A 13,121-nucleotide genomic window follows, 5' to 3' on the forward strand; every position below is an offset into this window, starting at 1 on the left:
GCCCATCTTGCTCCACCCCTTCCATGGGCAGGGACTCCTTCTGCTATCCCAGGTTGCTCCAAGCCCCATCCAACCTGGCCTTGGACACTGCCAGGGATCCAGGGCAGCCACAGCTTCTCTAAGGCCAGGGCTCCCTCACAGGGATTCCTTCCCAAGGTCCCATCTGACCCTGCCCTCTGGCAGTAGGAAGCCATTCCCTGTGCCCTGTCCCTCCATCCCTGGTCCCAGGTTCCTCTCCAGCTCTCTTGGAGCCCCTTTAGGCACTGGAAGGGGCTCTGAGGTCTCCCCAGAGCCTTCTCTTCTCCAGGTGAACACCCTCAGCTCTCCCAGGCTGGCTTCAGAGCAGAGGAGCTCCAGCCCTCAAAGCATCTGTATTTATCATCATCATCCTTTATAGTTCTCACTAGTCAGGATTTTATATGCCAGCCCTGCTGAATTTTATATTTTTGTAGAGATGATTGAGAGAAATAAGGTACTATTTACAGAAAACTTCCCAACAGGGTCCTAACAGGCTCTCATGAAACACATTGTTTTGCTTTCTTATTTGTTGTCCCTGTGGAACTGTAACCCACTGCTCCAGATTATCCACCCCTATCTATTCCTATGCAGCAATGAATGTGAAGACACCCAAGGCTGGCTGCTGGTACCAAAATCCTGTAAGGACATTTACTGCCACTAGGAATATTTTTACTTCAAAGGAAAGGATTAAAAGATTATGGAAATGATCCTCAATCTCTGCAATTCCACTGACCTGCTTTTCCCCAGATAGCACAGAATGATTTGTTAAGATATGTGTCAGCCATATGAGAGAAATGTTAAGTGAAGTGCAGAGTGGGAAGTGCAATATTTGAGATGTACACACCACTTCCAAGGTAAAAATACTTGGGAAATGGCCCCTTTCCCCCAGGGACAGCCCTGGACACACACAGTGCACAGGGAAATGCCCCTTTCCCCAGGGATAGCCCTGGGCACACACTGTGCACAGGGAAATGCCCCTTTCCCCAGGGATAGCCCTGGATGTGCACTGTGCACAGGGAAATGCCCCTTTCCCCAGGGATAGCCCTGGATGTGCACTGTGCACAGGGAAATGCCCCTTTCCCTCAGGGATAGCCCTGGGCACACACTGTGCACAGGGAAATGCCCCTTTCCCTCAGGGACAGCCCTGGATGTGCACTGTGCACAGGGAAATGCCCCTTTCCCTCAGGGATAGCCCTGGATGTGCACTGTGCACAGAGAAATGCCCCTTTCCCTCAGGGATAGCCCTGGGCACACACTGTGCACAGGGAAATGCCCCTTTCCCTCAGGGACAGCCCTGGACACACACTGTGCACAGGGAAATGCCCCTTTCCCCCAGGGATAGCCCTGGGCACACACTGTGCACAGGGAAATGCCCCTTTCCCTCAGGGATAGCCCTGGACACACACTGTGCACAGGGAAATGCCCCTTTCCTTTCCCTGCTCCCTTAGGAATACCTCCTTTGAGACAAACACATCAGGGCTTATCCCAACACATTGGATGTAACTCTGTAAGAAATATGAATAATGCAGCTCACTTGCAAAGGAGCAGAACTGGCGTGTTGTACAAGTTCCTGGTGCACTCTGTGAAGAGCTGTTTCCCTTCCTAACTAACAATCTTTAGGTACCTAAGTTAGGTACCAGCCATCTCATCCTTAAACCCAGTTTTCTAAGTCAGTAAATGCAGTTTCCCAGACTGGAAAGTGCTGGGGTTTCCAACTCCTGGGGTTTCCAAGTGCTGGGGAAACTCTTGGGCTCTCTCCTGTTTAAATGGAGATGTATTTGCATTTTAAAACAAGAAAAAAGACCCATCTGTAGGAGTATGTGAATAGCTGCACAGCTAGTTTGGGGCACAGCTATTGCAAGGTGAGGATTCCATCAGCATCACCAGAGCTCCTTGAGAGGGCTCTGTGCCAGGTGGGGGACTCAGAGCTTGGTGCTGCCCCAGAGTTGTGCCATCACAAATGTCATACACAAAGGCAAGCTGGCTTTTAATTTCTGATAAATAAGAAATGGAATGAGCAGCTTTTTTGCCCCTGCCAATCAAATGTTATGTGCCCTGCAATTACCATTGACAACAGATGGAAAATTGCAGTGACTAAACCCCAGATGCTGGTGTTTTTCTACTTCTAAATTAGTAGTTTAGTGGATTAAGGTAAAATATTTGCCTATTGCTCTATCACCCTGAAAGTACATTAAACATTGGGTTAGGGAACAATGCTGTGAGTAGCCAAGGAAATACAAAATCTGTAACTAAACCTCTATTTGCAGGTAGGAACCAAGAGATCAGAGAGACACAAACAAAGCTCCTACACCCACAGAGGAGCTGCTCTGTGTTTTGTTAGAAGTACCATGTGAGAAAATGCAAAATAAAGTGCTAGTGAATAATTTGCACATGCAAATCCAGCCCCCAAGATGAAGTGCTGACTTTTGATCTCCATGAGCAGAGCTCTGTGCAATGCCCATTCCTCCAGGCCTTGGAGCCACACTGCCAGTTTTGCCTCAGTTCCCAATGGGGGTTCTTCGTGCTTCCCTCCTGGAAGCCTTTTTTTCCACCACAGAAGCTTAATAGGAAACTGGACTTTGGTATTCAGTGGCTGAGGAATGGCTCTGTTTCCACCATAAGGTGGGAAGAGGGAGGTGGCATGGAAAACCAAAAGGAAATGCTCAGACCTGGACTGCAGATCCTGCTGCCAGGAATAGTTATAAAGGCAGAGGCAGATCCTGCCCTACACACTCCTCTTCTTTCCTTCCACTGCAGCAGCAAAACAACCACAGCAATCCTGCTGCTGCCTTAAACCATCAAGTGCTTTTCCAGTGATAGTTTTCTGTGGGGAGACAAAAGCCACACAGTTCTGAGGACTGTGTTATCTTCCATTTTCTTTGGTTTGACATCTCCTACAGCCTCCAGGAAGAAGGCATCCAATCCAGAGCCCTTCCTCAGCACTCTGGCAGGACAGCAAACATCCTCAGTTCCATAGCACCAGGATTCAAGCACAGTTCAGAGAGCCCTCTCCATTTGCACATCTATTCCTTTCCAATATGTTGAAGCTGTCAATACTGCAACTAACATTTTAATACTCCAATTAATATTCTCTCTGCCCACTCTGCTAGGGCAGAGCAGAATGCATGGCTGTTTGTTACTTTAAACAAGGAGACTTGCAGGAGAAGCTGCCAGGAGCTGCAGCAGGACAGAGCAGCAGGAGCACACCTGAAAGGGTGAAGGGAAAGAGGAAACCTCTTGGGCCAGGCTGGAGAGAGAACTGAGGCTACAGCAGCCAGAGGAAGCAACAAAGTGACACAGGCAATGCAAGTCTAAACCTTTGAGCTCAGGAGCTTTCATAATTCATACCATCACAAATTCTTCTGTCTTGCATGAGTCTTAGCTGGATTTACAGGATCCAAGAGTGAAGTGTTGGGGAGGAGACTACTCAAGCTATAAATAACTGAAGAGAAAAGCAACAGGAGATTTCAAGGCTTTGTTGATTCAACAAGAAGGCATGAAATTCCTCTCTCTCACTATTTAAACAGTTACTCAAAATAGAGCTCTTAAAAGTAAGGATATTGGAATATTAGTGCCAGCAGGATATGCTGACAGCCCTCATACTCTCATTTAGTCCTTATGAAGTGTAGCAACAGGAATGTGAAAACCATAAATTGCAAAGGTAGCATCTGCAAGCCTTCATTCAAGGTTCCTAATTGCTCTATGATTCAACCAGACATGTGGCTCTTTTTATTTGTTATTTGTGCACATTCAGGCAAACTGGCTGGTATTAGCACATGCCTGGGGAATGGCCTTTTTCAGGGAGGTGTTGGCATATTTTGTTTTTAGGAGGTCAGTGGTTTGGGACCAGACTGAAACATTCCAAAGCCAGCATAAACACTTATTTTCTTTCAGATTATCCTCAGGGAAATAATAGTCTGGCCATTGTAGCTTTAAGAGTTACAGCCTTACAGCCAGTGCTTTCATTCCCGGCTTACACCAACACCAGTACAATTCCACAACCCTCCAGGTGCACTTCACCCCTCAAAAGGATCAGAGATTGATTTGGAGCTCCAAGACCAGAAGCAGATGCTGTTTGAGAGCATGTACATGTAATACAAGGAGGACAATCAGTGCTACAGAAGTAGTCCTCAGAGCCTGCAGATTCATTTTCAAGAGTACAGTAATGCTCCAGGTCACTGGCTTTATATTCAAAGACAGGCTGTGTTTCAACTCCACAGCTGTGGTAAACACCTACACAACACTCCCTGGGAAGCAAAGCACAAGCACAAAACCAACTGCAAGCACAAAACCAACACAGGGTGAACCCTGGTTTCAGTTCTCTTCTAAGCCAAAGAGATACACATTGTCATGAGAATATGCACTAAATAGCCTAAACTTTCCAAAAGTACATATCCAGCTATCCACCTCAAGAAAACAATACCCTAAAACATGGAAACTGGGACTCATTTACCCTGTGCAGGAAACATACCCCTCTCTGGGGGAAGGTGTCCCTGCCCATGGCAGAGGGCTGGAATGTGATGATCTTTAGGGTCCTTACAGCTCAGAGCAGTCTCTGATTCTGTGATTTTATTAACACTGCAGATGTAACCTTGAGGGACACTGGGACAGCTCAGGGACCCTGGGACAGCTCTGACTTAGCCTGCCTCCTTCTATTTCTGCTAAAAGGCTTTATTATGAGCACTGGGCTAATAAAATCCTTTTGAGTGATCTCAAAAAATCTCCTAGTTTGTTATTAGGTCACAGTTTGAAAGACAGGTGTCTGCCAAGGGAGGTGGGAACCTCCCTTGGAATGGAGAACACGACCCCCCTCTCTCTGAGTTATCATAACTTTGAAATTTAGGGGCTTTCAGGCAAAGATATGGAAAAAGGAATAACAGTTCTTTAGTAGTATGTTCGTGCACAACGAGGCAAACAAACGACAACAAGAAAGAGAAGAAATCAAGGATAAGGCATGAAACTCAAAGAAGGTTCCTCCCGCTCGGTAGGCAATGCCCCTGCGCTGCAGTTCCGCGCACAGCCGGCAGGGGCGCTGCTGCTCCCGCCGGGCACGGGCGGCGGTGGCTCCCCCGGCCTGCAGGGGGCGCCCCTTGGCGAGCACACGGGAAATGGCGGGCAGGGAGGGAGGAGAGGCTGTGCTCCACAAACCCCGGGATAACCGAGCCTGGTGCCCCAGCAGGACCCTTGGGAGCAGCGAGCTGGAATGGCAGGAATGAGCAAAATCCCAGAGTGGTAGATGAGATGTACCAGAAACTCCGCAGCTGTAGCTGGAACCATCCGGCAGGCAGGGGTTGCATGGCTGCAATGGCTCGAATAACTCGGGGGATGCTGGGCAGGAACAGCCCGAGTCTGGAACAGGGCATAGAGAGAGGGGACAGGGGATCCCGGGATCTCCCCTGAACCGCCCCGGCAGATGGTGAAGGGTTTTTGTTGGGTGAGGTAGGGTCCCAGTGCAGCAGCTGCTCTATGAGCAGAGCTCCATTCACGGCAGAAGGCAGCAGAAGGCAGAACCCCGCAGTGGTGGTGAATTCTTCCCACAGCGAGCGCAGCCTCCTTCCCCTCCCAGTGCCGAGAGCTCAAGAGAAAGTTGGCAGCTGCCTAAGCCCCTTTTCCCCAGCCCAGTTCTCGGGGTATCTCTGCCCCCCTTCCACCGAGAGAAACCCTCAGATAAGAGAAGTGCGGCCAGATGCCCTCCTTTCCTGAGCTGGGCAACTTCTTTTTGTCTGGGTCATTATTGTCTTCTAGCAATATATGGGAGAAAATTCCCTAAGAGAAAGAAACAAAAGGAAGAATCTTAAACCCCAACAGTCACTACAAAAGGAGAAAAATAGACCACTGGGATCCTAGTTGCTTTAACTGATATCCAAGCAAATCACTCAAGAAACAGATTTTTCATAGATGAGTGGAGGAGAATGGCTTTTAGGTCAAGTTTGCAAACTTGCCCTGCACTCCCCCCACACTGACATTGTGCCAACATCCCAGAACTCAAAGCTGGGCCTCAAGCCATCCTTACTCAGCCCTTGGCTCAGGAGACAGTGGCAGAACAGAGGGAATTTCTCCAGACAAGGACTGGGGGTGTAGTACCCAAGGGCATCTCCCAAGGCTTTCTGTATTTCCCACAGGCAGCAGTTTTGCAGTTACTGTTTTGTAAAACCATTTAGGTTTTTCACCTGAGTGCTGAGCTCTTTATCTAACATCCTTTCTACAGCCAGAACACAGAGAGCCACAGAGCAGAGGCTTTTACCCTGGCAGGGCTGCTCAGCAGTGCTGGCTGTACACACACCAGGCCTCCTTGTCTTTTGCTCTCAGCAAGATCAAGTCTGTCTCTTCCCCTTTAGTGTCTCAACACCCTCCTCCTCACACACTGCAAACAGTATTACAACACCCCAGTGTTTAATACACCTTCCAGCTGCTGCAGACTTTCTTGCTTTTCACTTGTTCCCAGCTTTTTGAACACAGAATCTCTCTTTTCATAGAAAAAAAAAAAAAAAACCACCAAAACCACATTGTTGACAACCTGAGCTTGAAAACAAGAACATAAGATGCAGGACTTACACTGATCTTGACAGCAGCCAACTCTGACTGCACCAAGGGGCTGCAGAATTCCTTCTCCTCCATGCAGGGAATTGGTGATTGTGCCTGCAAGAAGGCATTTTTCTGTGGTCATCCTTTAAAAAGAATGAAAGTGAGAATAGGTGTGATAATTATAAATGGCTTAAGCCACTTTCAATTCTGGGCACTCCAGCAACTACAACATTTTATATGCTGTACAATTCTGTTCTATTTCTATTCTAGAACATGTCCTGGGCCTCTCATAGACCCCCTTATAGAAGGGATTTCAGAAATATGCAAGCACAGCCTGAATCCTGAGAAAACAAATAACAGTATTTTCCAGCATATTCAGTGAGTATTATTGCCAGCTCTGCAAAGTTTGCTTTCTGCAACTTAAAAAAAAAAAAAAAACAAAAAACTAACAGGCACAACACAAAATAGGAAAAAACAGAGGAAACCATAACTACACATAAACAGCCTGAACTTCCTCCTCCTTCCTCAGCAAGAGGGCTTTGTTTTTCCTCTCACAGCTGTTCAGATGTTAGGAGAGGTCACTTGAGTGCTCAGGCAGCTGAGGGTGATGAAACTCACTGCTCCTCTCTGTGTTAGGGAGCAGGGAACTCCCTCGTTTTCAAGATGAGTTTCACAAACCACAAAAATCGAGTGCTGAGAGCCTGAAGAGCTCTAGAGATAGTCCTGTAGGTGTCAGGAGAAAACCTGCAGCCTGTTTCACTGGGGAGAGGCTGGATCCAGAGCAGAGTTTCACATTCACAGAGCCTTTCCTTGCACAAGTGATGCTCTGGCTCAAAGCTGCCTCATGCTCAGGAAGGGGGGCAGAGCTATGAGCAGAGCTGAGTGAAGAAAACAGAAATCCTTGGGGGTGAGCAGGAAGGGAAGAAATAATGAATTTCAAGTCACAAAGTATGCAGGAGAAATTAGTCCAGTGTATGATATGTGCAGCCATGACCATGGCCTGTGTGACTGGGAGCCCAGACCCCACATCTGACTGACAGGAGCTGTGGTTGTTCTTCTCCTTGCCTTTTGTTACCTGTGCACACAGTAAATCCAGCTCAGGAGCAAAACTAAAAAAGAGTGCTACTATATTTCAAAACAGTTTAATAACAGGCAACACCATAAGCAAGATATAGTGGTAAATCTGGAACAAATCCAGCTGTCTGTTGGAAAAGATTCCAAGCCCTTTCAAGGCTGGTACGTGTAACACTTGTCCTTGTCTTACCATTGGTGCCAGACACCCATAAACACTTGTGCAGGAGTAGCTGGGGGAAATAAATGTCAGAAGGCCCTGCAGGCTTCTGTGAGTCAGTTTGGGAATGTGAGCCTGGGGATGAGCTTGGTTGGACATGGATACAGGTGTGCACATCCAGAACCACGTCACATACCTGCTGTGTGCAAGGCTGGGATGTACGTGACAAAGGGAAGGGGCTGGGGAAGAAGAGCTTTGGGAATGAGGAACTGAAGCCTTACACAACCACAGCACTGCCTGCAGTGTGACATGAACAAGTGGCTGAACAGTGAGTTATGGATCAGTATGACCAGCTGAAAGAAAAAACAAGCCAAGAAAATGATCATTCAGCACTCTGGAATATGGGATTTTTATATACCTGGATGCAGCCTTGCTAGTGCATAGTACAAGAATACAAAATACATGAGACTCACTGGTCCATAGTATGTGATTTTATCACAAATCTCTCCAGACACATCAGCTGATGTGCAGGACCCCAAGCTGTGCCACTCATGCACCCTCCACTGGATCAGTTCTATCTGTAGGACATGAAGCATTGCAAACACCAGTGTAGGTGCACTGATATGGGCAGAAACATTTCACTGATTCTTCAGAGCCTGGTGCTTTCACTGCTTGTAAAAGTCCTTATCATGCTAAAAAATACTGAATGCTTCTCCTGCTTGTACAGAAACACTGCAGGCAAATTAATCAGGCAAACAACAGTTTGATTTCACCAAAGTAACCCTCACCAAATCATGGATTTCTTGAGCTGGGAAGCTGTTTGGGCTTAGCTAGGCCTGACAGCCAGCTGCAGAGGATGGAAATATATACCCCAATAAAAACCAAGCCCACGTGTTAGATGATTCCATAATTTTTTCAGGATGCACAGAAACCTTTCAACACATTATGAACCAATATTTCTAACTTTGCATCAGAACAATGGGGGACTGAGTTTGCCTACAGCAACTGATGATCCCCAGAGATTCCTGTGTGTGCAGAGCCTGTTCTTGCATTGTCCAAACACAGAGGGAAAACACCCTGATGTGATTCCAGCCCCCAGCCCCTTTCATCCCCAACCTAGAGCTCTTTGTGTATCCAAAGGAAGAACACACAACGTGCACTCAACCAGACAGAGCTGAACTGCCTGCAGCCAAAATACAAAAGATTGGATATCTGATTTTTTTTTGGTAGTTTAATCATTCTTTCATGTATAATGGATGCACAGGCAGAGTTTGGGCTTTTGAAAACCTAGAGCAAAGCTTTACTTTATTCCTGTAAATCTCATGGGCTTCAAATTGAAGCATTCTCTTCTGTCAGCAGCACAATGCTTAGCAATGAAATTCCATGGCTCCAATTGGACACTGAGGATTTAATTACACTTGGAAAATAGATTGCTACCAATGGGTTTGCTATTTTGGGGGCATATAAGATTCATAAGCTTTAGTATAGCTGTAAACCCACCCATAAAGGGTGTGGGAAGGAAGGGACCAAACAGATTTCCCCAAAATTCTGTTTTCTTCATTGAAGACTGAAGATTCCTAGAAGTGTGAGAGTGGAAGAAGCTAAAGGTTTTGGGGGGGGGAACGGCTCAAACTATCTGGATGGGAAAGAAATTGGTGGGTATATTCTCCAGCCCTAAGGAATTGGGCAATCTTTATCAGTCTGCTCCAGGGAAGAAGCAGAGCAAAGATGGAAAGTTAAGGGGTTTTTGCTTAGTGGAGGTTGGAGAGGTGGGGGGACAGCAAAGAGGTTACAAGAAGAGATACTGTGAACCCTCCCTAACCAGAGCAAACAAAATAAATTAAGGTAATGAATGTTTAATATGGAAGTTTAGGTTCTCTCTCTGACAAAGCTGCTAAAGGCTCATAATGCCAGATATGAAATTACCCCAGCTATGCTGCACCATCTCTGGAAGTGTCCAAGGCCAGGTTGGACAGGGCTTGGAGCAACCTGGGATGAGGGAAGCTGTTCCTGCCCATGGCAGGGGATGGAATGGGAGGGGCTTTAAGGTCACTCCCAACCCAAACCATTCCATGATTCTATGATTTTATGTGGTTTCATTTTCCTCCCAGGACATCAGAAATGTTGTCAGCCTTGTTTTACAGAAGCAAAGAGCAGATGACATGCCTGGAGTCAGCCAGGGGCACAGGTGGGGATGAGGCCATGCCCCATCTTTTTTAGGTGACCTAACTGCAAGGTCACAGCTGCTTTCCTAAACAAAAATCAGATTTCCATAGTGATGAGTCTGAGCTGCAGAGCTCAAATCGTGATCAAAGGTTTGGATGCCTGGCATGTAGGGCACTCATGGCACTGGAAGAGGCTGCCCACAGCAGTCAGATCCAGATTTTCCGGTTTTGATGTGGTCAGCACTGAAATGCTGGTTCTGAAAGCCCCTGCTCAGGCTTGGTCAGGTGTCCTTTGTGTTGCCATAACCTCCACACAACTGATAACAACCCACACACTCGTGGCTGTATCAGAGCCCCCAGGAGCTCCCAGAGCCCCTACTGCTCCCTGTGCCTCCCTGCTCCTCACCACAATCCAGGAGCAGCACTGTAACCTCAGCCCTGCCGAGCTTTCAGGAAAGGGAGGAAATTCCACCAGCACAAGCACTCCGAGCTATCCAGAAGAGGGAGTGCACAGCATGTCCATGCACACGGGGACATCAGGGGCTGCTGTGCTGTGTCCTCACTGCCCAGCACAGGGGCTCTGCAAATGTCTTGCCACAGCTCATCTGCACATACTGCTCCTCCTGGACATGTGTCTGCTTGAGATTTTTCCCGGGGGGGGGGGCTGTATAAGAAGTGTATTTTTACTCTTTGATAAGCTTGCTTTACGTATCAGCTCTCTAGTCAAAATTAATTAAGTACCTTTTGTTCCAAGTCCCTTGCTCCCTGATTTGATAAGTAACTTGTAGGCAATGTTGCAGAATGCAAACTTGGAGATAATTTCTCAGACTTAGTCAAGAGTGAAGTTTAAAAATTCCCTTTCTGTGAGCAACAGAGTTTTTCCAAGTGGAACTTCCACTCGTGTTTATCTGGGTTTGCAGCAACAGCCTGGACACTGCTGTAGGTGCCCTTGACAATTAAAAATGCAGTCAAGTACAGGAACAAAGCCACAGGCAACCACCATGTGCAGTGATTAACCAGTCAAACCTACATTATGAAAAGGAAGCAAGAAATGGGCAGCAAGTTTATAAAGCAAACAATTCCAATAATGTTTCCATGTTTTTCTCCTTTCTCCACTGACACATCCTCTTCCTCCCCCAGCACGTGCTGTTCAGCTGTTCTCCTGCTCAATTACCTTCTTTTATATTGGCCTAAATTATTGACCTTAGTTTGACTTTTTTCCACTTTGCTTATCTTTGTCCTTCACTCTAGTTAAGAAAAACCCCACAAGACTTAGCTCTGGAAGGTTTGAAAGGCAATATTAATTCTGTTTAGCTCCCAGTAACAGTGTAAACAGCAATAACATGATTCTTTAATGATTATTACCTGATTTTATGTGCCTTCCTTACCTAACCTTTCTCTTTTTTTTGATGTCTCTTACAGATTATCAAGAGCCAGTATTCTGTTGACTTTTGTTATTCATTAAAAATTAAGTTCAAGGTCAACTGATAAATACATGTCGCTATTACAGTTTTGAAAACAAATAACTTCCATTGCAATGCAGTGAGAAAGATTTAAAAAAAAAAAAAAAAAAGGAAAGGAACTTCCTGCCTGTGCTGCATTATTATGCAATTCTAAGTGGGTTAAAAAGAAATGCACTGCTGTACTTTGAATTATCAGTACAATAATACACTCTTTATCTTGCTCAACTTCAACTTGCACCATCTTTCTGCAGAGAAGTCAAAATAGCAAGTTCAGGTAATAACCTCTGGTTATCTCCGGCAAGGTAAATACCTGAGAAAGTAATTGGCATTAACTTGCAGTTTCTTAACAGTGGTTCAGCTCTGTTATCAAGCCCTGAAGAGGTTAAGGTCCAAGTGCAGCCCAGGTTCACCTGATCCCTGACTGTGTGTAGGGAGCAAAGGCAGCCTGAGGAAGGCACAGTCTGGGCAGCAGCACAGCAAAGGCACCTCCTGTAATGGTCCTCAGTGCAGGAGGCCAGGCTGGACAAGGCTGGGAGCACCCTGGTTCAGTGGAAGGTGTCCCTGCACATGGCAGGGGGTGGCACTGGAGGGGCTTGAAGCTCTCTCTCATGCCAGCAGCAATGGCTTCCCCTGTCCCCCACACCATGTGCCCTGGGAAGGATGCTGGCTGCATCCCACGTGAAGGTGCTCTGGCTGCCAGGGGCTGCAGGGCAATGCTCACAGGTGAGCACCAAGGGGTAAGGGACTGAGCAGCACACTGGGGTAATTTAACAGCCCAGGCTCTGCAGGAACCAGAAGGATGTCCATGGACACCTGGAGAGCAGGAGATAGAAGCCACTGTGTGCTCATGTCCTTTAGCAGGCCCAAGGCAGGGGCTGTGAGAGCCTCCAAGGTGCCCTTTAGGAACCAGACTGCAGCCACTCTGCTTGCTGGTACAATGGGCATTCTGCCTCCTTTCCACTAAACTCCCAAGGCTTTTCCAGCGTAAGGATGACTGGGCACACACAACAACTTGCATTGCAAGGCTTGGCAAAGACAGCAGCTTTTGTTTAGCAGGGTGCAAAGGACTAATAAACCACTCAATGATTTGTGTTCAAACACTGAGCAGAGCCATCGACAGCAGCCATCAGCACTGGGGCTCCAGCAGTGGCTCAGCCCTTGGCTGGGCTGGGAGTTCAAAGCCTGGCCAGCAACAAGGGCTGGAAAAGATCTAATCCTCCCTTATTTACATGTATAAATATTGGAACAAAGGAAGGAATAGCAGCAAATGACATCAGTGAACAACCAGGATCAATAAGAACAGTCATGGAGAGTGGAAATTAACCTGGGTGGAAAAGAGTGCAATGGATCACTCTCACCTGATTTTGCTTTCTTCCAACCATGAGGGTATGTTGTTCCTTTCATGCCCTGCCCCAAGGATTGATTGGTTGATTTTCTGAACCTGAACCTGTTTCGAAAAAGAAACATTGTTATTTTTATTTTACTTAGTGGTTGAGCTAAGCTGGAAAAAACACCCCAAACATAAAATCTATGCCATGGTGGAATCCAGTGCAAGCTTTTCTAAAGGAGTAGAAAAATTAGGAGAACTCAAATCCCTATTTATGGATCACATTTCTGGACTGCAGTATAGGAAGAACAAAAACCCACAGAACATCTTGTTGGACAAACCAGCCATTATTAGCTTAACACAGGAGCTGAAGCTCTCTGTATAATCATTCC

At 46.7% G+C, this 13,121-nt stretch overlaps 1 long non-coding RNA gene across 1 annotated transcript; it reads right to left on the reverse strand.

The window, feature by feature from the left end:
• Positions 1 to 4,696: 4,696 nt before the first annotated feature.
• LOC139594022 (uncharacterized) lies at positions 4,697 to 12,850 on the reverse strand. The gene is made up of 3 exons (XR_011680488.1): positions 12,761 to 12,850; positions 6,574 to 6,657; positions 4,697 to 5,784 (listed from the first exon to the last, which is right to left on the reverse strand). It is a non-coding gene; the product is annotated as an uncharacterized lncRNA (long non-coding RNA).
• Between the last annotated feature and the right edge of the window lie 271 nt (positions 12,851 to 13,121).

Source organism: Agelaius tricolor, unplaced genomic scaffold, assembly GCF_023055355.1.
Source record: "Agelaius tricolor isolate 1412-34295 unplaced genomic scaffold, bAgeTri1.0.p SCAF_11, whole genome shotgun sequence".
In the NCBI taxonomy this organism is placed as follows: domain Eukaryota; kingdom Metazoa; phylum Chordata; class Aves; order Passeriformes; family Icteridae; genus Agelaius; species Agelaius tricolor.